General features: G+C 40.6%; 1 pseudogene across 1 annotated transcript; it reads left to right on the top strand.

Annotated features, from left to right (window-relative positions):
- Nucleotides 1-1,039: 1,039 nt before the first annotated feature.
- Nucleotides 1,040-19,803, top strand: LOC308104032 (myosin heavy chain, fast skeletal muscle-like; annotated as a pseudogene). Its single transcript has 34 exons — nt 1,040-1,082; nt 2,530-2,748; nt 2,838-2,981; nt 3,253-3,409; nt 3,517-3,544; nt 3,635-3,737; nt 3,845-3,937; nt 4,021-4,084; nt 4,346-4,444; nt 4,528-4,631; nt 5,131-5,269; nt 5,995-6,113; nt 8,474-8,623; nt 8,715-8,885; nt 10,365-10,668; nt 13,281-13,345; nt 13,641-13,728; nt 13,835-13,952; nt 14,038-14,161; nt 14,258-14,394; nt 14,540-14,795; nt 14,972-15,214; nt 15,599-15,775; nt 15,865-16,010; nt 16,095-16,185; nt 16,272-16,661; nt 17,470-17,596; nt 17,748-17,866; nt 17,964-18,160; nt 18,538-18,721; nt 18,860-19,025; nt 19,153-19,277; nt 19,376-19,684; nt 19,784-19,803. The product of its transcript is annotated as a myosin heavy chain, fast skeletal muscle-like (transcript).
- Nucleotides 19,804-20,271: the final 468 nt, after the last annotated feature.

Raw genomic sequence — 20,271 nt, 5'->3', positions numbered from 1 at the left:
TGGTCATAAACCACACATCCAAGAAGCACTATCAAGTTTCCTGGGAATATATTGCTACAACGATGCTATTGGAATGGACTTTAAAGGCCATTCCTACTTTTACTTTCTGCATAGCTTGCAATTAACAGCCAATATAAGCATGCAGAGACGGTTAACACGGAACCCATTGCAGAGGAGTTCAGAGTTCCATTCAGGGGTGAGTGAGACTTCATCTGTCCTTCATGGTCATATTAAATGTCTTAGAGATGTCAGTTATTCGTAGTCATAAAGGTTTTAGAGGTGTTAGCTATTCATATAGTCATATAAATCTATTAGACATGTTTTTTTAACATGACTCCGTACATAGTGCCACATAGCTACACACATGACCCGAGGTTACACACAATGAGTGGGCAGCATAATTGATGTTATATTGTACAGATTGAAATGATTGATTGTGTGTTATTTTATTTATAATGATATGGTTTGGGCCAGATTGGAATGTCCTTTTGTTAATTCATTTATATTTAGACATTTAAATTATGTTATGATTATATAAATAATAATTTGCATTGCATGTACTTTTGAATCTACTAGTTAATATTATTTTAAAGTAGCAATATGTTTTACTTGAGTAGCTACAGTTTGGCTAGTTTACCCACCTCTGACTGTAACCTTAATTCATACAATGGAATCAAAGTGTATTAGACAGAAGAAGACAATCTAGCAGTGCTTCAGTACTTAATAAAAAAAAAAAAAAGAAACATGACTGTAATGACAAAAAATTACTTGTGAAATTAGGAATAAGCTAATAACAAACACGCAAACGAAAAGAACTGAATGGGCAAGCATCATGTCATTTCATTGCATGTAATAAAGCTAATAATAGCAAAATGGATCACTCTTTTTATATGTGTAACTAATAAGAACTTATGCAGTGGTGTGTGGCAAGAATGAACATTAGGATTCAAATAATCTAATTGAATTCATGAATATGAATTGTATTGAACCATTCAACTCATGTTAATGTCCTAAAAATGATGTGTTTCTTTCACACTTAGGGGTTGCACACAAGGTTCCACTGCTACTGGTAGAGGGAAAAAGTGAGTGTTCATAATTTTTCTATTAAACCTACACTAAGCTTAGCCCAGGTCCAGGGCGTCTCGAACACCCTGCCAGGCGCTCTGCTCTGCTCATAGACCGAAAATTCCACTGCCGTGCGAGGTCTCCGTCTTTAGTAAAAAATAATCAAAACTACTTTGCTACTCACGAAACAAAGGCAGTGTTGTTGAACGTCTATTCTCCAGGGTGGGGAGCCTCTCAGGACCCCACCTTCTCTGTGTAATACACTTTTTGGGCAGAAAATAAAATATGTCAGATGGAAATTATTTTATTTACTCCACTGCGCCCTCTACAAATCTGGTCAATATAAATTACCATTGACCAAATCTGTAGAGGGCGCAGTGGAGTAAATAATATAATTTCCGTCTGGTGGACATTTTCTGCTCAAAAAGTGTATTATACAGAGGAGGTGGGGTCCTGAGCGGCTTCCCACCCTGGAAAATTAGACGTTCAAAAACACAAAACAGCCTTTGTTTCGGTGAGTGGCAAAGTAGTTTTGTTTATTTTTACTAAAGATGGAGACCTTGCACGGCAGTAGAATTTTCGGTCTATGAGCAGAGCAGAGCGCCTGGCAGGGCAGGGCATTGGAGAGAACACACTAACGCTCTGGACCTGGGCTACACTTAAACAATATCACACGAGAGGGTGTGCTTTACCGTCATTATTGGCACGCCAGTGATGCGGTCAGGAACGAGGCGGAGCCGAGTTCCGCGAGCATCACTGAAGTGCCAATAATGTAAGGTAAAGCACACCCTCGAGTGTAATATTGCGATTATACAACAGTTACCAACAAAACACATCCAAATGTATTCATATTGTGGGGCAATTCATAATAAAAATGTTTCGCTATTATCCGTTTCCCTGTAAAGAGAAGAGTTTATTTGACTGAGACATTAAATAGTCCCTGTAGCAGCGCTCTGAGGCACTGTCTCATCAACACAGCTGAGCTATCAATGCTTGTGCAGTGGATTGAATTCCAGTAGGCTATATGCTCCGTCGTACGACCGTGTCACGTGGCCAAAATAACTTAATATCTACAAGCTGACAACGCGTCGCGATGGCGACGCGTTGTGAACTTGTAGATCGGCTATTTTCGCCGTGCGATACCTGGCGACGCGTTGTGAACTTGTAGATCGTCTATTTTCGCCGTGCTGTTTGTTTTCCTACCGTGGGACAGCGTGACGTCACAGCACAGCTGTGCCATATATGGTCTAATCAGGTGCGGACTGCTGTGCGGAGTGATTTATTAATGTGATTAGGCCCGTGCTATCATGCTGGTTTGAAGCACGGCTAGATAGCTATTTCAACCAATCAGATTGCTTGGTCGGAACTACCTGTTGTATAATAAGCTATAACCATAAGAATAGTCCTACAATTATCTGCTCAGATCAGCAAAGGCATCAACATCATCTATTTGTCTGTCTACAGAAAGCCGCCACCATGAGTACGGACGCAGAGATGGAGCAGTATGGCCCGGCCGCCATTTACCTCCGTAAGCCAGAGAAGGAGAGAATGGAGGCTCAAAGTTCGCCCTTTGATGCCAAATCTGCAGCATTTGTAACTGATGTTAAGGAGCTGTACGTCAAGTGTAAAATCCTAAAGAAGGACGGTGGCAAAGTCACTGTGGAAACGCTCATTACGAAGGAGGTACGTAGGTAGAGGTGGATCTGAAATAAAATAGTGACACAGTACAACTGTAATTGCAAGACATTCTAAAGTTGTGTTTTTATTTTTAGGAAAAAACTGTGCCTGAGGCTGATGTCACCCCTATGAACCCTCCCAAGTATGATAAAATTGAGGATATGGCCATGATGACCCACCTCACTGAAGCCACTGTCCTGTATAACCTCAAAGAGCGTTATGCAGCATGGATGATCTATGTAAGGTTTTCTACATGCTGAGAACAGTACAGTATTGCACCTGTCGATAGCAAAGAAAGAAAAATACAGAGCACACGTTATATCATCAAGTGAAATCCATAAAATGACAGATTCAAACAAACTCATGGTTCTGAAGTTAACTTGCTCATTAGTTGATGCCACTTGCAACTCGTGACTGTAATCCCTGCTCTAGTGATCCGTTGTCCCAGATATGTGGCATGGTCAGTGCTATGTTGTATGATGTTAATGTTCTCTCTCTTCTCCCCTTCAGACCTACTCTGGCTTGTTTTGTGCAACTGTGAACCCCTACAAGTGGCTCCCAGTGTATGACCAGGAGGTTGTAAATGCCTACAGAGGCAAGAAGCGTATTGAGGCTCCACCCCACATCTACTCTGTCTCTGACAACGCTTATCAGTTCATGCTGATGGGTACGTACTAGTCAGGACAATGTAAAAAAAAAAAAATATATATATATATATAACTATAATGGTTTTGTGCTGTATCCATGACTAAAAGTTTGCTTTACATTCTACAGATAAAGAGAACCAGTCTGTCCTGATCACGTAAGTTTCCCATCTAATAGGCATTAAAAAAGCAACATTGACCACAAATTCACTAACTGCATTTCTCTAAATGTATGCATTTATAAACAGTGGAGAATCCGGTGCTGGAAAGACTGTGAACACCAAGCGTGTCATCCAGTACTTTGCAACAGCTAGTTCTGGTGGAGATAAATCGGCGGCCGGTAAAATCAAGGTATGTGTACAGGTTTTTAACAAAAAAAAAAAAAATTTGAACATAAAGCATTTATATGCGATATAGCAATTCAAATTTTAAATTGGGCGATGTGTAAAACATTCTAGGGGTCACTGGAGGATCAGATTATTGCAGCCAATCCCTTGCTGGAGTCCTATGGTAATGCCAAGACTGTGAGGAATGACAACTCCTCTCGCTTTGTAAGTATAAATAATGACATTTTATGAGAAAACCTGCAATAATTCCACAGTGTAGATGCAACTAATTGTTGTATATCAAACAGGGTAAATTCATCAGAATCCATTTCGGCTCAACGGGTAAACTGGCCAGTGCTGATATTGAGACATGTAAGTATGAAGTTCATGGATGATAAATTATATATTATGCGTTAATTTGAGGATTACATTTTATGTACAACCCATATAGATTATTATTGTTTTATAATAATTTTAATTGTAATTGTAATTGTAATTGTAATTGTAATTATATTTATTAGCATTATTATTATTATTATTATTATTATTATTATTATTATTATTATTATTATTATTATTATTTATTTATAAATTATTATTATCATTAGTATGAGTTATGTACAACCCATATAGATCTGCTGGAGAAGTCTAGAGTGACCTATCAGCTTCCTGCAGAGAGAGGTTACCACATCTTTTTCCAGATGATGACCAACCACAAACCTGAGATTATTGGTAAGTGGAATTACTGATGATGCAGTGAGAACATAAATGAATGAATAAAAACACATGTTCACCCTTTTTTAATCCCTTTTAAGAAATGTGTCTGATCTCCTCCAACCCCTACGACTTCCCGTTGATCAGCATGGGTCAGATCACTGTGGCCAGCATTAACGACAAGGAGGAGCTGGAAGCTACTGATGTCAGTGAACATATTTGTTTCTTTCTAATACTCACTAGTGTGGACTGCAGTCAGTTGCTCTGCAAAATGTATTTTATAAAGCAGTGGTTCTCAAAGTTTTCAGGCAGTGACCCCCCAAAATAATCCTATTTGAACTGGGGACCCCCCCATCCTGACAAGCACTTGGAATTGTAGCAGTTGAGGCATTACATTTAGTTTGACTCGGTTCCACAGATAAATATTGTGAAAAGAGACGATCTAAAATTTTTCACATTCTTTGACTCTTTCATAGGTAATATTCGACAATTTGGCCAATGTTTGATGTTTTATTTCAACTTATTTATTGTATAAGTCTTAAAAGTCCTTAAATTGTCACTTTAGAAATGTGCAGATACCATGTATATATACTTATACTGTATGTTGGTTTGTTAACTGTTGAGTTGTACACAGTTCTAAATGATGTTTGTTAATCAATGCTTAATCTTAATCTTTTGAATACATCTCTGCTTATCGACATCAGGATGCTATTGACGTCCTGGGCTTCAACGGTGAGGAAAAACAGCTGATCTACAAGTTCACCGGTGCAGTGATGCATCATGGTGTCATGAAGTTCAAACAGAAGCAGCGTGAAGAACAGGCAGAACCTGACGGCACGGAGGGTGAGCTGATCTTTATTATTAGTATTATTATTATATATATTGTCAATATATTTCCATTATTTAATTTTTTTATATTTTACCGTTTACGGTGGCACGGTGGCGCAGTCGGTAGCGCTGTCGCCTCACAGTGAGAAGGTCCTGGGTTCCCACTGTGGGCGCTGGGGGCGTGTTCTCTCCTCCACGTCATCAGTGCCCATACCCTAGGTGGGGTTGGCGAAAGGGCCTTTCTGTGTGGAGTTTGCATGTTCTCCCTGTGTCCCCTATGGTAAATAAACGTGTTCCTTCCACGCGCTACACCCTTCCGGGGAAACTCCACCCTGTCAGGTGATAAGAAGCGTTCGGCTCACTCCTCATGCATTGAAGGAAGCATGAGCTCAGTTCGGGGCTCTCCCCAAGCTGGCAGAGGGAGAGTAGCACCCAGGATAAAAGCTTAGGCAATTGGCACGGGGTAAATACAATGGGTTACAAAAATCGTGGGATAAAAAACGATATATATATATATATATATATATATATATATATATATATATATATATATATATATATATATATATATATATATTAGACTGATGATTATTTGGTTTACCTATGATCCTAGATCATTATCTCTATGCATTTGACATATTAACTCGTGTTTACCTTGCTTACTAAGTAAGTCGCTCTCTGGATTAAGAGCGTCTGCTAAATGCCTAAGTTGTAAATTGCAAATTGTATGAACATTTCAGAGGCTGACAAGATTGGCTACCTGTTGGGTGTAAACTCAGCAGAGATGCTTAAGGCGTATTGCTACCCCAGAGTGAAAGTCGGAAACGAGTATGTCACTAAGGGACAAACTGTGCCACAGGTGAGTAAATTACATTAATTCCATGTTCTGATTTCATATACACCTTATATTCTCAACACAGCATACCATAAGAACTCTAATACCTTTTTGAGTTGTGTCTTAAATCAGCTTCTGTAGATAAAATGATCAACATTATTCAAAGTAATTTCTATTTATTTATTAAATATATGAAGAGCATACAAAATATACAACTCTGCACAAACATGTGCAGTTCAATGCACCTCTGATGTATTATTTTAACAGTATTGTTATACCTTATATATCATTATTAAAAAAAACACTACACCATACAACCCCACTCAGATCAGCTAACACAGGGAAGCTGTTAGAACCTTCCCGAAAACACCCGGGACAGACTCTTCTCCCTTCTGGCTTCCAAACTGTGGAACGAACTCCCATTGCAGTTAGAACTGCAGACTCACTCCCAATCTTCTGCCGTAATCTCACATCTGAAGACTCACCTCTTCAGACTTCACCTTAGCCCGTATCAGTTGCCTTAGCTTTGACGACCTTGCAGGCTTATGCAAAGGCTAAAATGTGATTTAGATAGCACTAGTCCATACACGTAGGAGGATATGCGCCCCCCCCCCCCCCCCCCCCCCGAAATTAGAAATGAATACTAATTAGTAGAAAGGCCTATCTACAGCGCGGAGGAATTACTATTATAATTAGCCAAGTTACTTGCCGCGTTGCCGACCAGGGCAGAGTCCCATCGTCCCGTTTTGAACCAATATGGGACGCACTGAATGTAGCAGTAATGAACAAAATAAAACACAAGTGGCCGTGATGCCCCCTGCCTGCCCTGCGCACGCTGATTTCACCGTTTCCTCTTCTGTCAATACGGTAGACACCAGTTGACTAGTTGAGATTCAACATCAAGTGAAACGCTGCATAAACAGTGGGTAGGTTTGATTTCGAGCCTATATTCCAGCTTAAATGCGCGCAAGCCAAGCAATGCTTTGATATAGAGAGTGAGAGAGGAGAGACTGCCTGGAGAGCTGGAGAGAGAGAGAGCAAGAGAGAGCGTGTGCGAGAGAGAGAGAGAGGGAGAGAGAGCGAGAAAGTATCAAACCGATGTGGTCCGATTTTTTTATCATCATTAATGTAGCCTACCCTACCTACACTTGAACTGCACAACAGCTGTCTGTCTCATTGATTGTCAGTGGCAGCGCATGCATGTGCACATCAAAATCACACTACAAAACCTATAAATATAGATTAACACATTTGACAACATACAGCCAACATCCCAAAATTGAGTCTTAATATCCAGCAAGTAGCCTAATATAAATTAATAACTGCAAACAAATTACAAGTTTAGGCTATCAATATCCTACAAAAGTAGAGATAAGCTATGACCTCACCGGCGCTCGGTGGACAATAAATAAATAATCCTTTTGCAAACAACATCCATGTTCTGTTCTGTTCTCTTGTCAATAATGATACAAATGGAACGTTTATCTCAGCAGCAAGAATGTGATAGTTTTTTTACATTGTTTGAGTGCGTTTTGGGTGCACAGCGCAGCTCCTCGTTTAAGTTAATCGTCTTCACCTGCTGCTGTGCTGCTGCAACAGGGCAGATCTCTCATAATTAAGAAATACTATATTTATTGATTTTAAAAATCAACTGAAGTCATTATTAGTGCAAGTTCATAGGTGGACACAATTGGGACATTTGGGCACCTCGATATCAAATTGGCTAATTAAGTATCTACATATAAATGCATTTTAGTGGGCACTTTTTTTTCTTTTTTTTTTACCCTTTAACAGGAAAAGGTCTGAAAATTCCCGGGAATTAAAATTAGCTATTTCCCGGAAAATGTTAAACCCTAGTCCCATAGCTCCCGGGGCCATACCACTGCTGGGCAGCCGTAACCATGGCGACATTGTTTGACACAAAAACGCTAATAAACAGCTGAGATTTGGTGAAATCGAAAAATGGGCTTCGCTGTTCCGTGCACATGGTAATGGTCAATGGCTGTGTGCAAATTCAGATGAACTGCTCCAGCCACTGAGGAGAACCAGGCAGAACCAATTTTGGCCTCAGCACTACACCACCAGTTTGTCAAATTATATATTGATGTTATGTAGACAGATGCCAGGTTCATTTGTAGACCTGGCATCCTATAGTGTGTATAGTTTCAATGTATCCTACAGATTATTGATTGTTTTGATATTATACTGTTTAGACTGATGATGATGGTTCTTGGTTTATCTATGATCCTAGATTGCTATGCATTTGATGTATTACCTCGTATTTTCCTTGCTTACTGTAAATCGCTCTGGATTAAGAGCGTCTGCTAAATGCCTGAATTCCTCATTGTAAATTGTGTAATTCACACCCCTACCTATGTCCTTAGGTAATGAACTCAGTCGGTGCCTTGGCCAAGTCCCTCTATGAGAAGGAGTTCTTCTGGATGGTCATCAGGATCAACGAGATGCTGGACACCAAGCAGCAGAGAAACTCCTACATTGGTGTGCTGGACATCGCTGGTTTTGAAATCTTTGATGTAAGCATGGACTTTGGGAGTGGGAGACTAATTATTTTTGTCACAATTAAACAATTACAAGATATTGGGCTAATGATATTTCCACTTACAGTTCAACACCCTGGAGCAGCTGTGCATCAACTTCACCAATGAGAAACTGCAACAGTTTTTCAACCACACCATGTTTGTTCTGGAACAAGAAGAGTACAAAAAAGAAGGCATCCCCTGGGATCTCATTGACTTCGGCATGGACCTGGCTATCTGCATTGAGCTCATTGAGAAGGTATGTACATGGACTTGGCTGTCTGCATTGAGCTCATTGAGAGGGTATACTATTATTATTGTGGGCTCGGCGAGCACACTATAGATATCTTCACTATTTATTTATTCTCCCTCAAAAGTATGGCACCTAACTACTCCCACATACTTTCACTTAGAAACTCCATTCAAACTTTAAAAAATCCAACTTACTGTGGACACGTGTGCTTGTACTTTTATTTTTGAAATTATTTGTAGTTTTTGAAATATTTAACTTAAGCACCCAATGCATTTCCAATGGGTTTTGCTAGTGGGGAGAGAGAAGGACAGAGGAGAAATGCCCCGTGTTTTCGTAAAGTCACTGTGGCCGCATTGTTTACACTACAGACATGCTTTTTACATCACCAAGATCGCACAGGTCTGCTCTCCAATTTAATCCAAAGATCTAAGCTGTGCGATGTACACATTTTGAGATAAGACCATTAATGTAAACCCATGCACCTACACACTCTAGCAATCAGTAGCAGCTGGTGCTACCTAATCTGTCAGTCATTGGCTGTCAGGCAGTGGTGCTGCAAAGTAACTAAGTATATTTACTCAAGTACTATGCAAGTGCTTACCATGCATGGTTTAATTTTGAGGTACTTTTACTTTCCTTTCCTTTTTTGTTACTTCTACTCCACTACAATGACAGCATTTGACAGCTTTAGTTACTTCTTACTTTGCAGAATTTGTTATTAATACAAAACCTACAGTAACCACACACAGCCGATCTACAATGTGACGCGTTATGAGCTTGTAGATCTGCTATTTTCTGAACATTGAGTACTTTGACTTTGGTACTCAAAGTATATTTTGATGCTAAAACGTTTGTACACTGTAAGCTCCGACCCCCCCCCCCCCCCCCCACTCACACACACCCCATATACTCCACTGCCACTCCACCAGGCGCTCCCAATCTGATCAACCGGAGGCCAGTCTGCACCCACACACAACGCAAAGACAGAGATACAGTACAGACAGAGTAAAACTGAAAAACTAAATTTTTTTGGCTTTAAAGCGAACCCACATTGTTTCTTTATAGGAACAATATTTTCTATGTTTATATTATATTATGATATATTATCATGGACCTGGCTATCTGCATTGAGCTCATTGAGAAGGTATGTACATGGACTTCGCTCGTTGAGAAGGTATACTTTTATTATTATATTATATTATTATATTTTATCATGGACCTGGCTGTCTGCATTGAGCTCATTGAGAAAGTATACTACTATTATTATTATTGTTATTATTATTATTATTATTATTACCCTTATTATTATTATTATTATTATTATTATTATTATTATTATTATTATTATTATTATATTATTGTATATTATCATGGACTTGGCTGTCTGCATGGAGCTAATTGAGAAGGTATTCAATTATTTTGTCCGTTAATGGACATGATGTTAATATTGTTTTTGTCATTTTCTCTTTTGTCTCCTTTACAAAGCCCTTGGGCATCTTCTCCATCCTTGAAGAGCAGTGCATGTTCCCAAAGTCTTCGGACAAATCTTTCGCCGAAGGGTTGATTGCCCAGCATCTTGGGAAGAACAAGGCCTTTGAGAAGCCCAAGCCTGCCAAAGGCAAGGGTGAGGCCCACTTCTCCCTGGTCCACTACGCTGGAACTGTGGACTACAGCATCACAGGCTGGCTTGAGAAGAACAAGGACCCCCTGAACGACTCTGTCATTCAGCTGTTCCAGAAGTCTTCAGTTAAACTGCTGGCTGTGTTCTATCCCCCACCTGAGCCTGAAGGTATGTTTATTAATCTCTGTGACACCAAACAATGACTCGACAAGGACTGACTGAGGAACAAGACTAATATACACATGAGGACTGATTAGGGGAGACCCAGGACAAAAGTAACAGGGGGCAAAAGTAACACACTCAATAACTCTAATTAGAAATGAGCTAGAGGGGTGAGACTTCTTGTGCACATGCTCAGTATGGTCCTCTCTCTGCCTATGGAAGGGTAGAATTATCATTTCATCTCAGCAGAAGTTTTCAACAAAAAGCCGATTTTGAGGTGTAAATGTACATTTTTGAGTGTACGGTATGTTCCTTCTGCTGTCTAAAGATGAGATGTCAGCTAATTTAAACTTGGATGAATTGTATCTCTATGTTATTGGTCACAAATTAACATCAGCAGCCTATGCTAGTATAGGTGTTTCTAGATAGAATATGGGATTTTATCATGGTTGCCCCATCGGGGGCAATTGTAACAAAGTGACCGGGGTCAATTGTAACAATATGTTTTCAATGCAAGCAGATTTTTTGTCTGGGATTTCATACTTTTGTGTTAGTAAATGAACACATTTCACTAAATGTCACTACATTTCAAAGTAAAAATACATTTAAATAAAAAATAATGCGATGCAACATTTGAAAAAAACAAAATTGAAAAATAAAATCATTTTAATAAAAATACAAAATAATTGTAATTATGTATATAAAACATTCGTAAGTAAAACTGTTAAATTATAAAAAATACATATGACTTAGTGATGTGCTTTTATTTGAGATAAAGTGTATTAATATGACTTATTTTTACAGTGTTACAATGGACCCTTCGCTAAACCCCACCCCAAAAGCGATTGTCCAATGCCAGCTTAGCAACCGTTGTTAGCCTGGCATAGGTCTGGCAAACTTTCGTCACCTGCCATAGCTGGCAATGTTATTTCGCCCGCACACACACAATCATTTGCAATATAATAGCAAGAATAGGAATACCACGATAACGCAATGGTGACTTTGAACCACGTACCCAAACCCGTTTGAGGCTGCTTTTCCCAAGCTGAAAGCTGCACTTAAACTACAAGGCTGAATGGCTGTGTTGTTGAACACATACACAGCTTCTTCAGGAAAGTTACACGATACGACTCACTCGCCCAGGTGGTGTCAATAATAGGCTACTAATCACTGTAATCGTAACAAAATTCAGAATCACAGCGCTGCCTTTTTCGGATTCCGCACGTTAAAGTATATTAATTAATTTGTTTGTCTATTTATTAACTGCTCCTGGCAGTCTTACCCTGCGGTACATGAAAACTCCTGTTACAGTCTTGGATCAACTTTAACCTGGTGTTTGCACTTTCTCCATTTACGGTCCCGTACATCTATATAAACGTTCAGATTTCAAATATAAAGTGCTTACCCCATGGCCACGGATGTTGAAATTATGCACGGGACTCTCAAAAGTACCCGTATATTCTGTATTGTTCAATAAAAATCATTTTAATCCGATCAGTGGCCATTTTCTCATAATGTATCAGAGTGCAATACACCTACAAACCGACAGGGTCCCTTAGTTGAAAGCGCATGGAGAAAATGGCCACCGATCAGATTAAAATGCTTTTTATTGAACAATACGGATGATACGGGTACTTCTGAGAGCCCGTACATAATTGTAACATCCGTGGCCATGGGATAAGCACTTTATATTTGAAATATGAACGTTTATGTAGATGTACGGGCCATAAATGGAGAAAGTGCAAACACCAGGTTGAAGTTCATCCATGACGGTCGTGACAGTCGACCGTCGTGTATCCATGGCTATTACTCCCTCTAACATTTCCCATGTTTTTAGTTTATTGAAATAATGTCATGCACATTTGTCCATTGCATAGCCTACTGCAGGCCTTGTTGACTAGATTTAGAAGAGATTTTGAAGCTCTTGCTCCTGAAATGATCGATTATTTTTAAGGTGAAAAGCCATCATTTAACATGAAAGTCAATGGGTGGGAAGCAAAGTTTGCCAGGCGCTGCCAGGCCTGGGTGTGACTAACTTCGCACCACCAGTCACAGAATGGAGTGGGTGGGGCTTAGCGAAGGGTCCATTGCCCCCAACCACTGTTACAACTGCCCCCGTCACGGGGGCAATTGTAACACTGTGACTTATTGCATTCAAATTAATATTTTAGTCTAGTCCTTATTAGTGAAAGCTTAAAAATGGTATTATTAATTAGGGCACATATATATGTTTCTTATAGCAAAAGATGACTAGGATATTTCAAGTAGTCTGTGAATTATTAAAGTGTTACTTTTGTCCCGGGTCTCCCTACACATGAGATACAGCTTGTGGAGACATGGACATAGAACCATGAAAACTAGAACAAGAACATAACACATAGAAATACAAGACCTAGACAAGACAGGCAAAGTCTGTGACTGTGACAGAACCCTCCCTCAGCCCCTTTCCCTGCCTGCTCTCAAGCTCTTGTCCCCTCTATACATTCCTCTAGTCTCCCTTTTATCATGGACATTGTGTGACGTTTTCTTTTATTTGTTCTTGTCCAGGACTTTAGTTCGACCTTGGTCGTTGAAAATTGGCTTTGATTTGATTTAATGTTTCTAACAAATATAAACAGATAACACAAAGAAGGGAGGCAAGAAGAAGGGTGGTTCCATGCAGACTGTGTCTAGTGCTTTCAGGGTAAGAATATTTATTCATTATTATCAACATTATATTCCTGTAAGAAGTAAGCATTATTATTAACAACATTATATCCAAATAAGAAATAAGCACGTCTTTTCATGTTGGAATCAAACAATTTCTTTATCAAAGTTATGAGCTTGTAGATCAGCTATATTTGAATAGTTGAAGTATAACATAGGGCTTAAGTAGTTAATGTATGTTTTAGGACAATCTAAATCTGTAAAGTAACTAGTATCTAAAGGAGAACGTTTTACTAATAATAAGCCTACTTGGTTCTTTTATGTCTCAATAGGCGAACTTGGGGATGCTGATGACGAACTTGAGGGCAACTCATCCTCACTTTGTGCGTTGCCTGATTCCCAACGAGTCCAAGACTCCAGGTAAACACAGAAAATACAAACGTAAACAATTGTGAGGTGGTCATTTAATGCTTTGGCCAGTGTGTAACTATTTTGTCCTAATAATAATGGAGCAACATCTTTACAGGCCTGATGGAGAATTTCCTGGTCATCCATCAGCTAAGGTGTAACGGTGTGCTGGAGGGCATCAGAATCTGTAGAAAGGGCTTCCCAAGCAGAATCCCATATGCTGACTTCAAGCAGAGGTATTCATTCCTTTTTCCAGCAGCTTTTATTTCCAAACCCATTAACGGGAGGCACGCAAAATGACCATGAACTTCTGCAAAACAGGTACAAAGTACTGAATGCCAGCGCATGTCCCGATGGTGCATTCATGGACAACAAGAAAGCCTCTGAGAAGCTGCTTGGGTCAATTGATGTTCCCGTTGATGAGTACAAGTTTGGACACACCAAGGTAAACACACTGTGAACCTGGTTAAACATTATAAAGAGAGGACTAAAAGTTGATTTTACAGTTGTTTAGTTACAGTGTTTGTAACATTGTGTTCAGGTGTTCTTCAAAGCTGGTCTGCTGGGTACGCTGGAGGAGATGCGAGATGAAAAGCTGTTTTCTCTGGTCACCATGACTCAGGCTCTTGCACGAGCTTACCTCATGAGGAAGGAGTTTGTTAAGATGATGGCTCTCAGGTACTTTATTATTTATTATCCAATGTTTTGTATCATTTGTAAGTACAATAAGTTCAATACCATTTTGTTATAGTGTCAAATCACTATAATAAAAGTGTATACTTCTTCCATCACTGTCCACAATCATGACACACTTTTTCCACAGAGAGGCCGCTTACACCATCCAATTCAACCTCCGCTCGTTCGTCGCTGTGAAACACTGGCCATGGATGAAGGTCTACTACAAGATCAAGCCTCTTCTGCAGAGCGCTGAGACTGAGAAGGAACTGGCCAACATGAAGGAGAATTACGAGAAGATGACGACTGACCTGTCTACTGCCCTGGCCAAGAAGAAGGACCTAGAGGAGAAGATGGTGGCTCTGATACAGGAGAGAAATAACCTTGTGCTGTCAGCATCATCAGTAAGCAGGCTACACTGGACATTTTACAATTCCCTCCCTCAGATCACAAAGCTGTGCTTTCTCACACTATGCTCCCTAAGAGTCTGTACTCCCCAACAGGCAACTGCAAAAGTATGTCTTGACCAGAACAAATGCTGACATGCTTGTGTTTTTTTTTTTTTTTCATTGACCAAAAGGGAGATGAAGCATTGAATGATGCTGAGGAGAGATGTGAGGGTCTTATTAAAAGTAAGATCCAGTTGGAGGCAAAGCTCAAAGAGACGACTGAGAGACTGGAGGACGAGGAGGAGATCAACGCTGAACTGACCGCCAAGAAGAGGAAGCTGGAGGATGAATGCTCTGAGCTCAAGAAGGACATTGATGACCTGGAGCTCACCTTGGCCAAAGTGGAGAAGGAGAAGCACGCCACTGAAAACAAGGTATAGATTATACACTCTCTGGGGTTTTATCAAGTTAGTAGTCATTGCTGTCGGGAAGAAACCTCCTATCTACATATGTAAACCTTTTGTGTTTTTCGTAAATCAACGCCCTACTTGATCATACTGCAGCGTAAGACACACACAACAAAAAGTAGTAGATCTGCAAGCTTGTTGATCTGATACTTTCGGTATTTTTGGATGTGAATCCTGACAAGCAACTGTTTTTGACACGTGAGGTTTCCGCCCAACAGAGACCAAGTGCAATAATGATCTATTCCATGATAACAAATTCTGTTCTGCTTATATCAGGTGAAGAATCTGACCGAGGAGATGCCCTCTCAGGATGAGCAAATTATTAACACTGTCTATGTTGGGTTCATTTAGGTGAAGAACCTGACCGAGGAGATGGCCTCTCAGGATGAGGGACTTGCTAAGCTGACCAAGGAGAAAAAGGCCCTCCAAGAGGCACATCAGCAGACCCTGGATGACCTGCAGGCAGAGGAAGACAAAGTCAACACTCTGACCAAGGCCAAGACTAAGCTGGAGCAGCAAGTTGACGATGTGAGTTTTACAAAAGTGAATCAGATGTTTGGAACAAATTATGTTCATTGTTTCACTGAATGATGTACAAATAATTTATAATTTTGCAGCTGGAGGGTTCTCTGGAGCAAGAGAAGAAGCTCCGCATGGACCTGGAGAGAACCAAGAGAAAGCTGGAGGGTGATCTGAAACTGGCCCAGGAATCCATAATGGACCTGGAAAATGACAAGCAGCAGTCTGACGAGAAGATAAAGAAGTAATGTGGACCAACAATATGAAATGTCATGGAGAGAAACCACCTGCAGAATGACACTAAAATATAATGTGCTGTGTTCCACAGGAAGGACTTTGAAGTAAGCCAGCTTCTGAGTAAGATTGAGGATGAACAATCTATGGGGGCTCAGCTACAGAAGAAGATCAAAGAACTCCAGGTACTTTATTTTCTGTAAAATCATTAATAATAAGTAAGAGTGAATTATAGCTTTCAGATGTTAATCTAACATCATTAATTTGAAAGGCTCGTATTGAAGAACTGGAAGAAGAGATCGAGGCGGAGCGTGCCGCTCGTGCCAAGGTGGAGAAGCAGAGAGCTGATCTCTCCAGGGAACTTGAGGAGATCAGTGAGAGGCTTGAGGAGGCTGGAGGAGCCACCGCTGCTCAGATTGAGATGAATAAGAAGCGTGAGGCTGAGTTCCAGAAGCTGCGTCGTGACCTTGAAGAGTCCACCCTGCAGCATGAAGCCACTGCCTCTGCTCTCCGTAAGAAACAGGCTGACAGCGTGGCTGAACTGGGTGAACAGATCGACAACCTCCAGAGAGTCAAGCAGAAACTGGAGAAAGAGAAGAGTGAATACAAGATGGAGATCGATGACCTGTCCAGCAATATGGAGGCTGTTGCTAAGGCAAAGGTATGATGGAACGCCTGTGTATAACATAATTCTTGAGATAACGCTTTTTTTTTTCATTTTCATTTCGCCTTTATATATTCAGAAAGGTCAATCGAGGGCAAGCTCTCTTTTCTAATGATACCCTGATTAAAGTAAACATAGCAAAACATTAAACAAAATAAATGACAAGATAACAGACATTTCAAATATTAAAAAAATGCAAGTACAGACAGATCTCAGAGTATTTCTCACAAACTGTTTAAAGCGATAGAGTGAAACAAAATTCTCCAATTGTAAAACTGATTGTAGACAGTTACACGTGTGGTGCATAGTAGTGAAAGGCAGTCTTACCCAGCTCAGATTTAACTGTGGGAATGTTTAAAACCAAGTAATCGTGTTGATTGGTGATTGCAAACTCTAAATGTCAATATATAAAATGTTAAAGATAATTAGGCAATTTCTTAACCACTTAAACCCTAGCATCCGTATTGTGGAAATGTTTCGCTTTGTGAGCTTGTCGTTCGGCTATTTTCAGCTAAAGCTTTCCCAACAATAATAGAAAGCGGAAAAGACACTAGAACTGAGGGACTCCGCTTAACCATAAGGGGTTTAAGTGGTTAAGTAAGGCTTTGTAGATAAAAAACAGTGCAGTGATGTTCTCTCCTCATAGCTAATGATGGCCAACCCAGTGATGAGTAAGGAAACAATCTCCAGTTATACACAGGAGGGCTGAATGATAGACTGTATCGAGTGGCTTTACTGTTCAAATCAAAGCCATGAACCAATTAGAAAAAAAGGATGATTGAATATGTCAAATGTTCATTTACAGGGAAATCTTGAGAAGATGTGCCGCACCCTTGAGGACCAACTTAGTGAAATTAAGGCCAAGAGTGATGAGAACGTTCGCCAGATCAATGATGTTGGAGCTCAGAGAGCAAGACTGTTGACAGAGAACGGTAAATGTTCATCTTAAAGTCTACTTTGTCTACATGGTTTGTCGATGGTACTTGAGCAAATAATTAGAGATGATGCTTTGATCAACAGTTATCCTGGGACTTTGATGATTTGTTTGAAATGTTTGAAACGAATATTCAAATTTCCAATTAGGTGAGTTTGGTCGTCAACTGGAGGAGAAAGAAGCTCTGGTCTCACAGCTCACCAGAGGCAAGCAGGCCTTTACCCAGCAGATTGAGGAGTTGAAGAGACTCAATGAAGAGGAGGTTAAGGTGAGGAACAGATTTTACCCCCTTTTTTTAGGCCTAGTTTTATATTTTTTTGTAATTTAATTCAGCTGCCATTTTTTTGTCCATTTTCTATTGACAGGCAAAGAATGCCCTTGCTCATGCTGTGCAATCAGCTCGCCATGACTGTGACCTTCTGAGGGAGCAGTTTGAGGAGGAACAGGAAGCCAAGGCGGAGCTGCAGCGTGGAATGTCCAAGGCCAACGCTGAGGTGTGTCAGTGGAGGAGCAAGTATGAGACTGATGCTGTCCAACGCACTGAGGAGCTGGAGGAAGCTAAGTAAGTGTTGTAAACCAGTGTTTCTCAAACCTTTTGGTGTGAAGGACCCCCAAATGTATACATATATTTGGCCGCGGACCACCCTCTGCAAAGGTTTTGTGCTAAGCACTCCCAGAAGAGAAGATTTATATTAAAATAAATTCCAAATTACTACGAGATCAGCTATTTTTGAATAGCCAAGATATAAATGGATAAAGTGGTTAAAATGATTTTGATGCTACATTAACTACTTTTGCTGGTGACCCCCTGGTCCCCCCCAAGGACTCCTGGGGTCTCTGGACCCCACTTTGAGAACCAATGTTTTACACTGTCGGGCACCACTCACTATGCAAAATATTTCCTGCATTAATTTGATTCCATTCAACACTGATCAACAGGAAGAAGCTAGCCCAGCGTCTTCAGGAGGCTGAAGAGCAAATCGAGGCTGTGAATTCCAAGTGCGCCTCTCTGGAGAAAACCAAACAGAGACTCCAGGGTGAAGTGGAAGACCTCATGATTGATGTGGAGAGGGCCAATGGTCTGGCTGCCAACCTTGACAAGAAACAGAGGAACTTTGATAAGGTGCTTTGACACTCATTATTTTGAAACATAAATAATTCTTGCCTCCTTAAAGTTGGGTAAATGACACATTTCATTACAAATCATGTGCAGGTCCTTAAAGTGGGGTAAATGACACATTTCATTACAAATGCTGTGCAGGTCTTGGCAGAATGGAAGCAGAAGCATGAAGAGGGTCAGGCAGAACTGGAAGGAGCTCAGAAAGAGGCTCGTTCTCTCAGCACTGAGTTGTTTAAGATGAAGAACTCCTACGAGGAGTCTCTGGACCAACTGGAGACCATGAAGCGTGAGAATAAGAACCTGCAACGTGAGTCTTTCTCTACATCATTCTTGTAATAACAGTGAGAGAAAAACATCATTAAAATGTCAAGATCAGTTGTAGATCAGGCTACAACTTGGAAAGTTCCTCATTGATTATTTCCAATCAACTGCAGAGGAGATCTCAGACCTGACTGAACAGATTGGTGAGACTGGAAAGAGCATCCATGAGCTGGAGAAATCCAAGAAACAGACGGAGACAGAGAAGGCAGAGATCCAGACAGCTCTGGAGGAAGCTGAGGTAAAACTTTGATTTATTGTCTATATCTTAGATTTATGTCAATGAGTTTTATATTCAAACAGTGTAACTGATGTTACATTTTGATCCTTACATTTTAGGGTACTCTGGAGCACGAGGAGTCCAAGATTCTTCGTGTCCAGCTGGAGCTCAACCAGATCAAGGGTGAGGTCGACAGGAAGCTGGCAGAGAAGGATGAAGAGATGGAACAGATCAAGAGGAACAGCCAGAGGGTGATTGACTCCATGCAGGGCACTCTGGACTCTGAGGTCAGGAGCAGAAACGATGCCCTGAGGATCAAGAAGAAGATGGAGGGAGACCTGAACGAGATGGAGGTTCAGCTGAGCCACGCCAACCGCCAGGCTGCTGAGGCCCAGAAGCAGCTGAGGAACGTCCAGGGACAGTTTAAGGTGCATTAGTTAGACACATTCAAACAATGGAACTGCACTGAACAAGTCACATTCTGATGTTTCTCTTAACGTGACCACCTCAAATGTGATTTATTTTAGGATGCCCAACTGCACCTTGACGATGCAGTCAGAGGTGCAGAAGATGTGAAGGAGCAAGGTGCCATGGTGGAGCGTAGGAATGGCCTCATGGTTGCTGAGATCGAGGAGTTGAGAGTGGCTCTGGAACAGACAGAGAGAGGCCGCAAAGTGGCTGAGCAAGAACTGGTAGATGCTAGTGAGCGCGCTGGACTGTTGCACTCTCAGGTACGCAAGTCAATAAAAAACTTTTAATATTCGAAATTTTAAAAGAAATATTTACATCATGCTTACTTACATTGTTCAACTGAATTTTTATTTTAGAACACAAGCTTTTTGAACACCAAGAAGAAGCTTGAGGCTGACCTGATCCAGGTCCAAGGTGAAGTGGACGACAGTGTTCAAGAAGCAAGGAATGCTGAGGAGAAGGCCAAGAAAGCCATCACTGATGTAAGTTAGGATGCCCTACCCTTATCTATTAGATATCCTCATGTCATGGTTCATATTAACAT

This window comes from Gymnoscopelus braueri (genome assembly GCF_963280865.1).
Source record: "Gymnoscopelus braueri genome assembly, chromosome: 17".
NCBI classification, from domain to species: Eukaryota; Metazoa; Chordata; class Actinopteri; order Myctophiformes; family Myctophidae; genus Gymnoscopelus; species Gymnoscopelus braueri.
The sequence above is the reverse complement of the archived record's forward strand: the minus strand, read 5'-3'. Positions and strand labels throughout refer to the sequence as shown.